Source organism: Triticum urartu, chromosome 4A (genome assembly GCF_056163025.1).
Source record: "Triticum urartu cultivar PI428250 chromosome 4A, HENAU_Tu73, whole genome shotgun sequence".
In the NCBI taxonomy this organism is placed as follows: Eukaryota; Viridiplantae; Streptophyta; class Magnoliopsida; order Poales; family Poaceae; genus Triticum; species Triticum urartu.
The window spans coordinates 16,109,891-16,125,402 of NC_141876.1; positions in this window are offsets into that span (position 1 = coordinate 16,109,891).

Here is a 15,512-nt window from a genome sequence, read left to right on the forward strand (position 1 = left end):
GATGGTGCCGTGAAGGAGAGGTGGGAGGAATGGCGTGGCCGGTGGTGCTGGATTGAAGATGAAAACCCGCCGGAATTCTGCAAGGTCCGCCGAGTGCCTCCGGTCCGTGGCAGCGATTGGAGCGATGTCGACGCCGCCGATGGGAGGCTCACCGTCGCCACCACCAGGATTCTCCGGCTCACCCAGGCCGGACTCACCCTTGAGATGATCGGGGCGGACTTCATTCGCCGCCGGATCGCCCCGTTGCACAGCAAGGGGAGGCCATCTTGGCTCTTTACGAACCCAGCTGACATTATGCGACTCCGCCCCGGCCTCGATCACAACTTCACAGTGCTGGCGCATGCCCACTTCTGCCAGCGGCTTTTCCAGCTTGATGTGGGTCGCAATGGCGAGGTCAAGCGGACCGGCAAGGCCGCAAGGGCTGCCGCAAAAGGTTGGCAAGGCCCTCAAGGGGCCATTTTTCAAGCTGCCAGCGGGGGTGGTCCCGTTGTGCAACAATTCGCGTCGGTCCGAGATCATCGCCATGATGCCAGACTGTAATGCGCACGGCCCTGTCCCGAGCTGGGAGGAGCCGAAGGACGAGAATGTGCACCAATTCTTCGACACCCTGATCGAGGTGTACGTCAATGCCGATGCCGAGCGGTGGCTTATCATGGACACCACCCAGGCAGAGCTGGACTACATCGCCACTAGGGCGAGGGAGGCACAGCTTGCCATGGAGGCCGGCAGCGCCGGGGGCGTGGAGGACAAGGCCGCAACGGCGGCAGAGGAAGAGGAGCTCACCCGGTGGGCGGCGGCCACCGAGGAGGCCAGCAGCGCCGACACCGGAGCTCCGCTTGTCGAGGACGCAGCCGACGAGTCATCGGAGGAGGAGGGCGTGGTGGTGGGCTCGACACCAGCCAGGGGAAGAGGGCGAGTCCTGCGGTGGTCTGGCTCCGGTGAGCCGGTCCGGCCCGACAGGGCTACGCGGCCTCAATTGACCCTGGAGGGGTCCGAGCGCCACACGAGGGCCACGGCAGCAAAGAGGCTGATGAGGGCTGCTGAGAAGAAGGCGACAACCCCTTCCTCATCCGGGCGCACACAAACCCTGCCGCCTCCTTCGCCTCCTCCGGCAGGCGTCGACTCGGATGATGATGTGGAGTTCCCTTTTGATCTCGGGCCTCTCAGCCCGGAGAGGAAAAGGAAACGGGTGGAAGAGGAGGAGACGGATGACGAGTAAGTTCTCCGTTCCTTACTGTCATTTCCATTTCCTCGAATTGGGTCGCTTGTCTTGATCCATTTTTGCTTCCGTAGGGAGACAGAGACCTTGGCCCAGAGGGTGAAGAGGGCGAGGACCTCGGCGAGTAGCCAGCCCCCGGCTGGGGCTTCAACAACACCACTGTTGGTGCTGAGCAGCCCGGACAGCAGCCCTCGGCGTAGCCCCCAGCGTAAGTTCGTCACCGTCTTCTTACTCGACATGTGGTAGGAGCTCGATGCTATGATGCTGACCTTGCCGGGTTTGCAGGAGGGGAGTGGCAGCAGGAGGAGCCACAGAGGGCTACTCCTAACACACCACCCCCATCGACTATGCCGCCGCGGGGGGCGTCCCCGGCAAGGGCATCAGGCACGGTGCCCACACCCATGGAGGAAGAGGGGAACTTGGGCGCTGGTGGCTCTGCCATGGCGCCAAATGTTGGCGGAGAGGGGACTTCTGCTTCACAGCCTGGCACTGATGAGTCGCCTGTCCTGTCTCTGTTTTTCCCTTATTCTTTTCTTGGCTTCATTGCTCTCGTTGCTGCCCAGGCCCTCCTTCAACAGACATGGAGGACATGGACGCTGTTGTCGGGGATATTGCTGAGGAGGTCGCGGCGGAGGCCAGCAGGATTGCCGCCGAGGAGGACGCCAAAGACGCTGACGAGGCCGCCGCCGACAGAGCCGCCAAGGGTGCCGCCAGGGATGCCGCTGCGGGGGCCGCCAAGGCGTCCGGCGAGGCTTCTGCCAAGGGTGCCAGTAGTGGACCTGCCGGTGAGGCCGGCAAGGCCTCCGCCGAGGAAGAGGTGGTGGGTGACCAGCCTCCCTCCTCCTCAACCTCGGGCCCCGGCAGATATCTGAAGGTGGGCGACGATCTCTTCGTCCACCTCCTAGGGGTGTCAAGCCGGGCGCCCGCCGAAGGGGAAGTCTTTGACAGCGAGGTGCTTGCCGCCACCGGGCTTGAGGTTGTCGGTGAGTCGGGCGTTGGCGGTGACGGTTCTCCGGAAGAGCAGCTTTTCCGCGCTATGGGGGCCAACTTCCGAAAACTCCAGGCGCTCTACCGTGTCCATCTGGACAAGGTTAAGTCCAGGATGGCAACGGTGGACCAGGCGGAGGTGGATTTCAAGGCGCGCGTTGCTGAGATGCAGACCTGGTTCCACCAAACTCGCGAGGAGCAGAGGGCCCTTCAAGAGGAATTGGCCAAGCGCAATGTCGAGCTCATCATGAAGATGGTTGACATCGAGAAGGCCCAGGAATAGGCGGCGAACTTGGCTGCCGCGGCCGAGGCCGTCCGGAACCAGCATCAAGCCGCACTAGATTCCCAGGAAGAGGACCTCACCGCGCGTGAGGCGAAGCTTGCCACAGCGCTCCGTGGCAAGGATGAGGAGCTCGAGGCCCTTGTCGCGTGGCGGACTCGCGAGCTGGAGCAGAGGCACAAGGAGGCACTCGATGCCCAGGCTCTGGCCCATGCCGGCAAGGTAAGGGAGTTGGAGGTGGCGTAGGATGAGCTGAAGAGCAGGCCCTCAAGCTGTCCAACGAGAAGAGCACGCTCAACAGCGCCTTGGTGGAGGTGCAAGGAGTGGTCATCAGCAGGGCTGGGGAGCTCTCCAAAGCGCAAAACTCCGTCAAAGAGCTCAAGCTGAAGATGGAGGATCTCGAGAAGATGCTGTCGGAGAGCAGGGCTCGGGAGGAGACCTTGACCAGGAGCCTAGAGGAGGAGAAGCAGCTGCGGGCGAACGAGGCCGCCTCCCACCAGGATTATGTGGCGGGCGAGAACTGATGGATCAGCCATCTGGAGGAGGTCGCCGGAAGGGTCACCTCGCAGTTGGCCACCATGTGGATGCCAAACGTGAGGTACGCCCCTGAGCGCAGCTGGACCGTCAACACCAAGTTGACCCTGTTCTTCGAGGGCGTCCTCGGAGCCTTGTCTTATCTTCACTCCAACAGGACGGCCACGCTGGCCGAGGAGGCCCGGCGACTTTACCGGAGGGTCGTGACCAAGGTCCTCACCAAGATGGCATACTGGAATCCGGATCTTGACTTCGCGGCCGCGATGAAGAGCTTGCCGGATGGTGCTGACCTCACAATGCTCAAGGAGCGCATCAAGCCCATCACCGACTGCATCGATGAAATCAAGAGGGTGGAAGGCCAGCGTCGGGATTAGGCATCCCGTTCTTCTTCGCCGCTGCGGGTTCCTGACCAAGACAAATTTTATCTTCAGTTAGAACCGCAGCTATGATGTGATGTAATATAACTTTGAAGTACTCTTAATTTTCATGCATGTTATTTCCCCGTTCAATTCCTCTTTGTATGCGTGCCCTACGTCAATTGGGAAGGCTTGCCGGCGTGGAAGCCCCTAGCGGCGTTTTGGGGATGGATCCCCATGGCCGGCCGGGTACGCGTGCTGCCGGATGAGCCACCTTTCCGTTCTGAACGCGGCTGCTCGAACTGTCGAGCTTGACTCGAGTGAGAATCGGGGGCGTTGCTGATCGCGGAAGGCTACTCTGCCATTCTCGATGCAGCCGCTTGAGCTGTTGAGCGGACTCGAAACAGGGCAAGGGCATTGCCGATTGTGGTAGAGCCCCCTGGCATGCAGGTTTCTCACACAAAGCAAATATCTCCGAGGGGAATAACCTCAAATAAGAAGGGGAGCACAAATAAGGGTTCAGTGCAACTTAGCTTCTGTTTGCGATCGCTCGAGTGTCGATCTTTTGGCCTCCTTTCTTCTTCAAGGGCCACGAAGATGAAGGAGTGCCGGGCTAACTGCTAGAGCCGATTCTCACAACTGCTTCCCCTACCTGGCGCGCCAAAGATGTCGGTGGGAACGACACCTATGGGATCACAAGAATCCCTACTACGGTTGCGGGGCACGGGGTCGTGAGAAGAGCGGATCAAACAGATAGCACACAATTCGTTTATCCAGGTTCAGGCCGCGAGGATGCGTAAAACCCTACTCCTGCTTTGGTGGATTGTATATCTGTGTTCTTGAGCTAGCTATGGGGCATGAGGAGCTCCAAAAAGCTGAATCCTCCTCCTGGTCGCCTCGGGCCTCCTTTTATAGGAAAGGGGTTGCCACAGTGGCACACAGGAGGTGGAAAGGGAACAGCGATGCGAGGTTATCCCTCGCATTACATGACAAGGCACATTTAATGCGTCTTGCCCAGGTGTCCTTGCTTTATCGGGGACGGGGGAGAGCCCTGTCTCGTCCCTTGCCGCTCCCTCTCGTGTCGACACGCGCCCTGGCCAGCGGTGCCCGCGGTGCCATGTAGGCAGGCAGGCAGCTGAGGTGGCGCAGCGGTGGCTCTCCACGAAGATCCGCATGCCGCCACGCAGGTGCCTGCCCAGCTGGTTGGGTCGGCGGCTTCATGCGAACGGTGGTGGAGGTTTGACTAGCGCGGGCCTGATGGTGGCCCTACGGGTGTCCTTGGCAAGGGCCTTGCCGGGGCCCCGGCAAGGGTCTTGCCATGGCGCCTATTGTCATCCCCGGCAAGGCTCTTGCCGGGGGCCTTGTGGTCCTCCTTGGCTGGGATCCCGCCAAGGATCATCATCTTCTAAAGGGTGTATCTGATCTTGAATGTCTTCACAAAGATCTGCATGCCACCACGGGGATGTCTCCCGAATCCTTGCCCCATTGGGGCAGTGGACTCAAGGGTGACTCACTCCGTAGGTGTGGGGCGAGCTGCCACGGCAAGGGTCTTGCCGGGTTTGCTAAAACCGCCTCCCGGCAAGGATCTTGCCGGGGGGGTCCGCTTCGTCCCCTTTGCTCTTTGTGGTCTTGGTCTTGATGTCGTTCTGCTTCTCCTGAGCTTCGGCCTTACCTTGGCTCACCTCCCTTGCCTTGCTCAGTGTGGTGGTGCCTGTGGCTCAGACTGCCCGTGCACAGTTATAGGGGTACAAAAAGTGTACCCCTCTTTTTGTACACCGACAACTGGTCGGGGTGAAGATACCCCGAACAAACCCCTCAGAGGATTACTTTCCATAGTAACAAGTGACAGTAAATTTCAGCACACTATATAAAATTCTCCTTACAAAATTCCACCTACCAAAGGCGCTTCACTCCCCTGCAACATCACCAGAAAAGAGTCTTGATGACCCACAAGTATAGGGGATCTATCATAGTCCTTTCGATAAGTAAGAGTGTCGAACCCAACGAGGAGCAGAAGGAAATGATAAGCGGTTTTCGGCAAGGTATTCTCTGCAAGCACTGAAACAATAGGTAACAGATAGTTTTGTGATAGGATAATTTGTAACGAGTAACAAGTAACAAAAGTAAATAAAGTGCAGCAAGGTGGCCCAATCCTTTTTGTAGCAAAGGACAAGCCAGAACAAGCTCTTATAATAGGAAAAGCGCTCCCGATGACACATGGGAATATCGTCAAACTAGGTTTCATCACGATCATATGATAATTTGGTATGTGGTTGGACCGGTGCTTGGGTGCTGCCCTTACTTGGACAAGCATTGTCGTGGTATTCTCACGGGGGGCTTGCGAGTCGACAGATGCCACAAGGGCTTAGTGTGTGGGTAAGACTGCTGCTGATAGGACCGGGAGTGGGTATGCGAGTAGCACGCGGTGGTTTACCCAGCTTCGGAGCTCTCCGGAGAGATAATACTCCTACTGCTGCATGTCTGAGTGTATCTAATATATCTGGTACAGAGTGCTCCTGGAGCTGTATCTGAGGATGGTGCCATAGGCATCTGACATCCGGCCTCGTATATGCATGTGAGCACAAGTAGGTGCTTAGTTGTGGGTGGATGGATGAATGGATGTGGGTGTGAGCTAGCTAGCTATCTTGCTAGCTAGCATGCATGCGTGGGAGTGAATGGCCAAGAGGCCATAGTGGTGCTCGTGGCTGTGAGCCTCTCCTGGATGGATGGATACTCATATACATAGTGTGGCTAGCTTACTATCTAAGCTAAGTGGTGGCATGGGCAAGGCATGGTGCATGTCATCCTTGTCCCCTGGGTCACTTCATAAAAAGTGCCAGGGGACAAGTGACACTATACATGATGGCTGAGATGACACGTGAATAGTGCTCGGGTACGCAAGTCTCGTCGGAGGTATGGTCGTCTCATCGGTGTCTTGTCGGTGTCGGGTCGGGCTGCAGTCGGCAGCCGGCTGGTTGGCGCAGTCGGCCAGGCAGAGCAGTCGGACGAGAAGCCGGCAGGAGCGGCCGGACAGTCGGACTGAGGGGCTTTGCTAGCCCCGATGTCTTGAAATATCGTCTTGCCGTCCTCGGGGTACCCGTGGTCGATTACTCCGACAAGCATCACACTTATGATTAACCTCTATTGCAGGCATCCGCAACTACAACAAAAGTATTAAGGTAAACCTAACCATAGCATGAAACATATGGATCCAAACCAGCCCCTTACGAAGCAACGCATAAACTAGGGTTTAAGCTTCTGTCACTCTAGCAACCCATCATCTACTTATTACTTCCCAATGCCTTCCTCTAGGCCCAAATAATGGTGAAGTGTTATGTAGTTGATGTTCACATAACACCACTAGAGTAGAGACAACATACATATCATCAAAATATCGAACGAATACCAAATTTACATGACTACTAATAGCAAGACTTCTCCCATGTCCTCAGGAACAAACGTAACTACTCACAAAGCATATTCATGTCCATAATCAGAGGGGTATTAATATGCATATAGGATCTGAACATATGATCTTCCACCAAACAAACCAACTAGCATCAACTACAGGGAGTAATTAACACTACTAGCAACCCATAGGTACCAATCCCGGGCTTGAAGACAAGAATTGGATACAAGAGATGAACTAGGGTTTTGAGAGGAGATGGTGCTGGTGAAGATGTTGATGGAGATGCCCTCTCACGATGAGAGGAGAATTGGTGATGACGATGGCGATGATTTCCCCCTCCCGGAGGGAAGTTTCCCTGGCAGAACAGCTCCGCCGGAGCCCTAGATTGGTTCCGCCAAGGTTCCGCCTCGTGGCGGTGGAGTCTCGTCTGGGAAGATGGCTTATGATTTTTTCCTCATCGAAAGACTCCATATAGCAGAAGGTGGCCATCGGAGGGCCACCAGGGGGCCCACGAGGTAGGGGGCGCGCCCAGGGAGCTAGGGCGCACCCCCCACCCTCGTGGGCAGGGTGTGGCCCCCCTGGTGAACTTCTTGCGCTTAGTATTTTTTATATATTCTGAAAATGTCTTCCGTGAAGTTTCAGGACTTTTGGAGCTGTGCGGAGTAGGTCTCTAATATTTTCACCTTTTTCAGCCCAGAATCCTAGCTGCCGGCATTCTCCCTCTTTATGTAAACCTTATAAAATGAGAGAGAGTAGGCATAAGTATTGTGACATAATGTGTAATAACAGCCCATAATGCAATAAATATCAATATAAAAGCATGATGCAAAATGGACGTATCAGGTATCCCGCCCTGGCCAAGTTCATGGCAGTGACCCACCATGGCTACGACGTCCTCAAGAAGCCAGGCAACCGCGACATCATCACGATCGCCTGCGAGGAGAAGGACGCGGTGTGCTCCCTCGAGCGCGCCTATTAGGCTGCGGCGATTGAAGACCCAGACAATGAAGGCGCCATCTACCCTCCTGAGGCTGCCCCCAAGAAGAAGTAGCAACTCTGCCAAGAGCCTCAGGAGAGCGGTGTCTCTAGCGGCACCACCTTAGGATCTGCGCCCACGAATGGGGCGCCTCCCTCTCGTGCATATGAAGGCGCACCTGGCGCCCTCCTCGGGCTGGGGTCAGGGGCTCTCTTCTGGAGGGCCTCTGACTTAGCCAACGTCACGAGGGAGGTGCTCGGGCACCACATGCAGGCATGCTTCATCGTATGCTTCCCTCATGAGGGCACAAGGCACAGGGTGCCAGGTGCTCAGGAATTCATCACCAAAATGACCGAGGAGCTTCAAGAGGCGAGAGCCATGCGTGGCGACCATCGCCTACCGCCTGGCGCGACCCCTTGTCCTGGTGAGGACAACGAGCCATGCGTCTGCGTCAACATCCCAAAGCTCAATAGAGCCGCATCTCAAGAGCGCTTCTGGCCTTCGCGCTGGTCGGTGTGAGGGCCCACCTCACAGCTATGTTCGCATCCCTTTTTGCTTGCCGAATGCGGTTGTCGCCTTCCAGTGTCGCCTGCGAAGCATCATAGCTGCTCAGGAGGCCAGTCACCATGCGGTCCTCGTGGAGGTGGCAACGGTTCTTCACGAGCCTCCAGAGCCTTGATGTCTACTACACAACCTTATTCTTGTAGACATTGTTGGGCCTCCAAGTGTAGAGGTTTGTAGGACAGTAGCAAATTTCCCTCAAGTGGATGACCTAAGGTTTATCAATTCGTGGGAGGCGTAGGATGAAGATGGTGTCTCTCAAACAACCTTGAAACCAAATAACAAAGATTCTCTTGTGTCCCCAACACACCCAATACAATGGTACATTGTATAGGTGCACTAGTTCGGCGAAGAGATGGTGATACAAGTGCAATATGGATGGTAGATATAGGTTTTTGTAATATGAAAATATAAAAACAGCAAGGTAACTAATGATAAAAGTGAGCAAAAACGGTATTGTAATGCGTTGAAACAAGGCCTAGGGTTCATACTTTCACTAGTGCAAGTTCTCTCAACAATAATAACATAATTGGATCATATAACTATCCCTCAACATGCAACAAAGAGTCACTCCAAAGTCACGAATAGTGGAGAACAAACGAAGAGATTATTGTAGGGTATGAAACCACCTCAAAGTTATTCTTTCTGATTGATCTATTCAAGAGTCCGTCGTAAAATAACACGAAGCTATTCTTTTCGTTCAATCTATTCTAGAGTTCGTACTAGAATAACACCTTAAGGCACAAATCAACCAAAACCCTAATGTCACCTAGATACTCCAATGTCACCTCAAGTATCCGTGGGTATGATTATACGATATGCATCAGACAATCTCAGATTCATCTATTCAACCAACACAAAGAACTTCAAAGAGTGCCCCAAAGTTTCTACCGGAGAGTCAAGACGAAAAGGTGTGCCAACCCCTATGCATAAGTTCACGAGGTCACGGAACTCGCAAGTTGATCACCAAAACATACATCAAGTGGATCACGTGAATATCCCATTGTCACCACAGATGAGCACATGCAAGACATAAATCAAGTGTTCTCAAATCCTTAAAGACTCAATCCGATAAGATAACTTCAAAGGGAAAACTCAATCCATTACAAGAGAGTAGAGGGGGAGAAACATCATTAGATCCAACTATAATAGCAAAGCTCACGATACATCAAGATCGTGCGAATCAAGAACACGAGAGAGAGAGAGAGAGAGAGATCAAACACATAGCTACTGGTACATACCCTTGGCCCCGAGGGTGAACTACTCCCTCCTCGTCATGGAGAGCGCCGGGATGATGAAGATGGCCACCGGAGAGGGATTTCCCCCTCTGGCAGGGTGCCGAAATTGGTCTAGATTTGTTTTTCGTGGCTACAGAGGCTCTTGGCGGCGGAACTCCCGATCTAGGTTTCTTTCTGGAAGTTTGGGTAAATATAAGAAGTGTTGGAGTCGGGAACAAGTCTGGGGGGTCCTCGAGGCAGTACGAGGTAGGGGGCACGCCCAGGGGGGTAGAGCGCGCCCCCACCCTCGTGGGTGCCTCGGGACTCTTCTTGCCCATCTCCGGTACTCCGTGGGCTTCTTCTGGTCCAAAAATTATCTCCGTGAATTTTCAAGTCAATTGGACTCTGTTTGGTTTTCCTTTTCCGCAATACTCAAAAACAAGGAAAAAATAGAAACTGGCACTAGGCTCTAGGGTAATAGGTTAGTCCCAAAAATCATATAAAATAGCATATAAATGCATATAAAACATCCTAGATGGATAATATAATAGCATGGAACAATAAAAATCTATAGATATGTTGGAGAGGTATCAAGCCTCCCGAGGTTTAGGACCCAGGTGGCTCGTGAGGAGCAACCTTTTCAGCGCGCATCTTCAGCTACTTCGACACCTCTTCAGCAATGACACCAGGTGATATTTTCTAGTTTATTCAGTCGGGGCACCCCTCAGGCTGCATTATCCCCAGGTCGCATGGGCCTATCCCTATGATACGTATCCTTTTGCATCTTTGATTTACCTTCTTGGGGGCTCCCCTCGGGCTGCATCCTCCCTAGGCCATGTAGGGTTGTCCCTGCGGCATGTATCATTCTTGCTTGTATCTCAACTAACTTTATCTCTTTCATAAGATGATTTTATGTTATCATCTGCTTGCCTGATGCCCTTCGGGGCTCCCCGCGTTGCTAACCGACCTCTCGCTCATCCCACAATGGGGGATACACATGCTGGCACGTCGCTTGTGCTCGGGTCTATCCCTGCAACACTGATAAACCTGTGAAATCGAGCTCTGGCTCGCGGCCCACTCCGCGCACGTCACCTCACCAGATCCTCAATGCCTTCATCTTCTTGCGGAAAGATCAGTGGTAGGACAGCGAATGCGATTATGGGTTATGCTCTTCTCTCGAACTAACCCGCAAGAATCTCCGGAGCTCAACTACAGGCGGCCCCGCTGGCCGCCCCTTTGCTACGTGATTCACTTGCGCATTAAAGGTAGGGTTCATGAGCATCGCGCCTTAGGAGCTCTTACTCACTCACCAGCCCTCACCCCTGGCCTTGACCACGGCATCGCGACCTGGCATACCAGCGGCGGCTGAGCCTCTCTTGAGGGTCGGGAGCCGAGGACGCAGAGCATTCAGATGAGCGAGGAAAGGGGAGACCGGCGTGGCCCAACCTAGTAGCATCGCCGCTGAAGCACGAATCGGGTGTTGTGCAAGGAACCACCACAGGCTTGCCAAAAGATAAGTCACGCATGCGTAATGAAGTGAATCTCTCCGTATGAAGTCCTCCGCTCTCATAAACTCGCTCCGTCAATACTGCTTTCCTTTTCGGCCTCCAAGGAGCTGCTTGCACGCCAAGGGGGACCTCTTGAGCATCGCGCCTCGGGAGATCTTACCGGACCTCGGGCCGCTCATCTCCATGCCTTGACCACGGCATCGCGACCTGGCATACCAGCGACGGCTGAAGCCGCCTGGGGAATGGGACCTGACGGCGTAGAGCGCTAAAGCTACCGCAAGGACGAAAAGGGGGAGTGATGCTAGAGCGAGACATGCAGCCTCCACGGGGTCCGTTTTGATTCCTCGCAGGGAACAAAAGGAGAACAGCCTAAAGAAGTCCCGACTACAGGCACCGTTGCCGACGCCTTCATCAACAGTGGGCCACGTGAGGCCGACACCAACCCCATCCATATCACCGTCGGCACCGGACGGAGGTCGCCGCGATGCTCCGGGCACGGCGAGAGCTCGGGGGCATCACTACAAAAAAATACACTTTCGTGATGATAAGTGTTTGTCACAGTAGGTCACATTTTTTGTCATGCGTGTACATCCATGACAATTTTATGACAGAATCAAGATAGTCATACCTGTGCTGTCGTAGAAGTGTTCCATGACATTACCAAAATTATCATCACGGAAGTGTCCACTTCCATGATGATAAATTGCGCGTCACAGAAGTGCTTTCATCAAGGGTGACCGACACGTGGCATCCACCGTAACGGAACGCCGTTAAGCTATTGGGTCGGATTTTGGATCCGATAACTCGTTAACAGCCCTGACCAATGGGAAATTTCCACGTGTGAAATTCTGATTGGCCGAAGGAAACACGTCTTGCCTCACCGTTGGGATAGATGTCATCCACTCATTGGACAGGAGGCGCCTATGATAGGTCGACACGTGGCATGGCCCAACAGTGGCCCATTCCGGTGAAAAAGGCCGACCCAGTAAAAATTAGCAGGCCGGCCCATATAAGGCCTACTTGTGTCAGGTCCATTTAAGCCCATGGCCCATACGAGGTGTGCCAATTCGGCCCGTCAACGGCCCGTTAAAGATTTGACACCATTGCAGCCCATCGCCAGTTCGAGCCCGGTAACAACCCGCTATATATTTGGGCTCAATATTGGCCTGATGAGATTTCGGCCTGTTAAAGGCCCATTTAATGGATGGGCCAATTTTCAGGATGTACATCTTTCGGCCATTTAGCGACCCATTTAAATGTTGGGCTAATTTCCGGCCCGGTGTGTCTTTCAGCCTGTTGACGGCCCATAAATCTGATGGGCCATTTGTAGTCGGACCTGATTTTCGGCCTTTTAGCGGCCCATTTAAGTGTTGGGCCAATTTCTGGCCCGGTGTCACTTTCAGCCTGTTGACGGCCCATAAATCAGTTAGGCCATTTGTAGTCGGACCCGAGTTTTGGCCTTTTAGCGACCCATTTAAGTGTTGAGCCAATTCCCGGCCCTGTGTGCCTTTCGGCCTGTTAACGAACCATAAATGAGTTGGGCCATTTGTAGTCGGACCTTAGTTTTGGCCTTTTAACGGCCCATGCCCTTCATGGTCCAATACCAGCCTGGTTTTCTTTCGGCCTGCTAAAGGCCCATAACACAGTTGGGCCGTTTACAATATGACCTGACTTTCGGCCTCTTAGCGGTCCATGCTCTTCATGGTCCAGTACAAGCCCGTTGTCTCTTTCGGCCTACTAAAGGCCTACAGTATAGTTGGGCCATATGTAGCCCAAACTTAGTAACGGCCTGTTAATGGCCCGTGAAATAAATTAGGGCCACCTGTTGCCCGCTTCGATGTCGGCCTGTTAACGACCCGGGAGGTAAGAGGACCAACCATTAACTTTCGGCCTAGTAACGGCCCATTAACTTAATGGGCCCACTAAATTTTGTTCATGTATTTAGGCCAAATTAGATAATTTGAGCCCATTACGACGAGCAATTATGCACATGACCAAAACCGATCAAGCAAAGGTACAACATACAGGGAATAACGTTGCACATCCAGCATATATTACATGAAATTACATCCACTGGGCAATCAAAGGTTGATGCCAGTGCAAATAAATGAGCAGAACCTAACCATCTAAAACGTCACAATCTGCAACCTCAGCACAGATGACGCCCATAAGCATGTGGGCAAGTTCTTGCTGCTTTGCTACACTGTCTCTGAAAACATTGATCAGTTGTTGTGTCGCACAACTCTGCCCCTCTGATTCATCCATCATTTCCATCATTGCTGCAGCCATTAATTGGTTAAAAAACATACATTTATTCCGTTGCATTCGAGACAGAGGATATTGAACTGATTCAGATGGCGATTTTGGCAGGCTTGTATTATTGATAGTGGAGAGTGTCTCGACCACTGCATCATAACATAAATTAGGATGGGAACCAAACAGATTAATCATGAGTTATTGACATATTACCTGGACTAGATTTACTAGAAAGAAACAATGGGGTTGCCTTGCTGTTTTCAGAGTTTGTCTTCTTATCTTCAGCAACCTGCACAAAATTAACACACTAGCATTGCTATCATTGGCCAAGTCAGATAATAGGAAAGCAACATTGACACAACGAACATTTGGGCAACTAGCCTACACCAAATTAACACAATATGGCACAACTATCATCAGCCAGGTAAGGTAATACGAAAGCAACATTGACACAATGAATGAATGGGCAACCAAAGAAGCACTACAATTCAGTAATGTCCGTGATATGAGATAGTACATTCATGCAGCTCAGTATGCAAAACTACCAGGCAGTTTTCCTTACAAAAATCAACATTGGCGCCTTTAACATTTTGCTACAACTAATTTTAGATCAGATAAAGGTTAGATTCACGCCGATTAACAAAATACATGCCGATGTAAAAATATAGTGATATACAATAGGTACTTACATCAGCATTGGAGCACAGAGAATTCCCGCAAGATATTTTCCTCAAATACGATCCCAATGGAGGAAGTCTTGTTTCGTTTAACCTTATTTCTGAAAGAGAGATGCGTAAGAAACATGTAGAAAATATGATTAGAATGCTATAAAATTTCATGATGCGAGGATACGCACACGCTTCTTAGAATGGAGTTGACATTCTTTTGCTGGACTGGAGTAGACTAGTTCTTTGGCCACTGGAATCTGCTTATTATCAGTGGGAGTTGGGTTTCTCTGTGCTGGAGCAGTATCTATGAAAAATGGAGTTGGTTTATTATCTCCTGGCATTTGGATCTTTTGCAAAGACCTGGTTTGTAACCCTTCAGATTCTAACATAGCCGTCTTCCCCTTGCATGCCTTATATAGAAGAATGGTGATTCAGTTATAAAACATGCTACAACAAAGATGGAATAGGTACTGAAGAATAGAAAGGCATGACATATTGACATGTATTCCCTCCATCCAGAAATAAATGGATGGGTCTAGGCGTATTTCAGTTCTAGATACATCCAGTTTTATCCATTTCTGCGACATTTAATCCGGACGGAGGGAGTATGATGTAAGAGCTAGGGATATGACTGGACGACACAGTAAAAAAACAATGAGAAACCCACTTCAGAAACCAAAGTATTCAAACCCACTGATATGAGATAGTACACTCATGCAGCTCAGGGTGCAAAACTACCAGTCAGTTTTCCTTGCAAAAATCAACATTGTGGCCTTTAATCATACATTTTGCTACAACTAAATTTAGATCAGATAAAGGTTGGATTCACGCCGATTAACAAAATACATGCTGATGTAAAAATGGACTGATATACAATAGGTACTTACATCTACATTGGAGCACAGAGAATTCCTGCAAGAATCTTTCCTCATAAACGATACCATTGCAGAAATTCTTCTATCTGTTAAGCTTATTTTCTAAAAGAGAGATGGATAAGAAACATGTAGAAAATATGATCAGCATGCTATAAAATTTCATGATGCAAGGATACGCACACGCTTCTTATAATTGAGTTGACATGTTTTTGCTGGACTAGAGCGGACTAGTTCTTTGGCCACTGGAATCTGCTTATTATCAGTAGGAATTAGGTTTCTCTGTGCTGGAGCAGTATCTATAAAAACTGGAGTTGGTTTATTATCTCCTGGCGTTTGGATCTTTTGCAAAGGCCTTGTTTGTAACCCTTCAGATTCTAACATAGTCGTCTTCCCCTTGCATGCCTTGTATAGAAGAATGGTGCTTTAATTATAAAACATGCGACAACAGAGAGATGGAATAGCTACTGAAGAATAGAAAGGCATGACATATTGACATGTATTCCCTCCATCCGGAAAAAATGGATGGGTCTAGGCGTATTTTAGTTCTAGATACATCCTTTTTTATCCATTTCGGCAACATGTAATCCAGACGGAGGGAGTATGGTGTAAGAGCTAGGGATACGACAGGACAACACAGCAAAAAAACACTAGTTGAATGTAAAACTG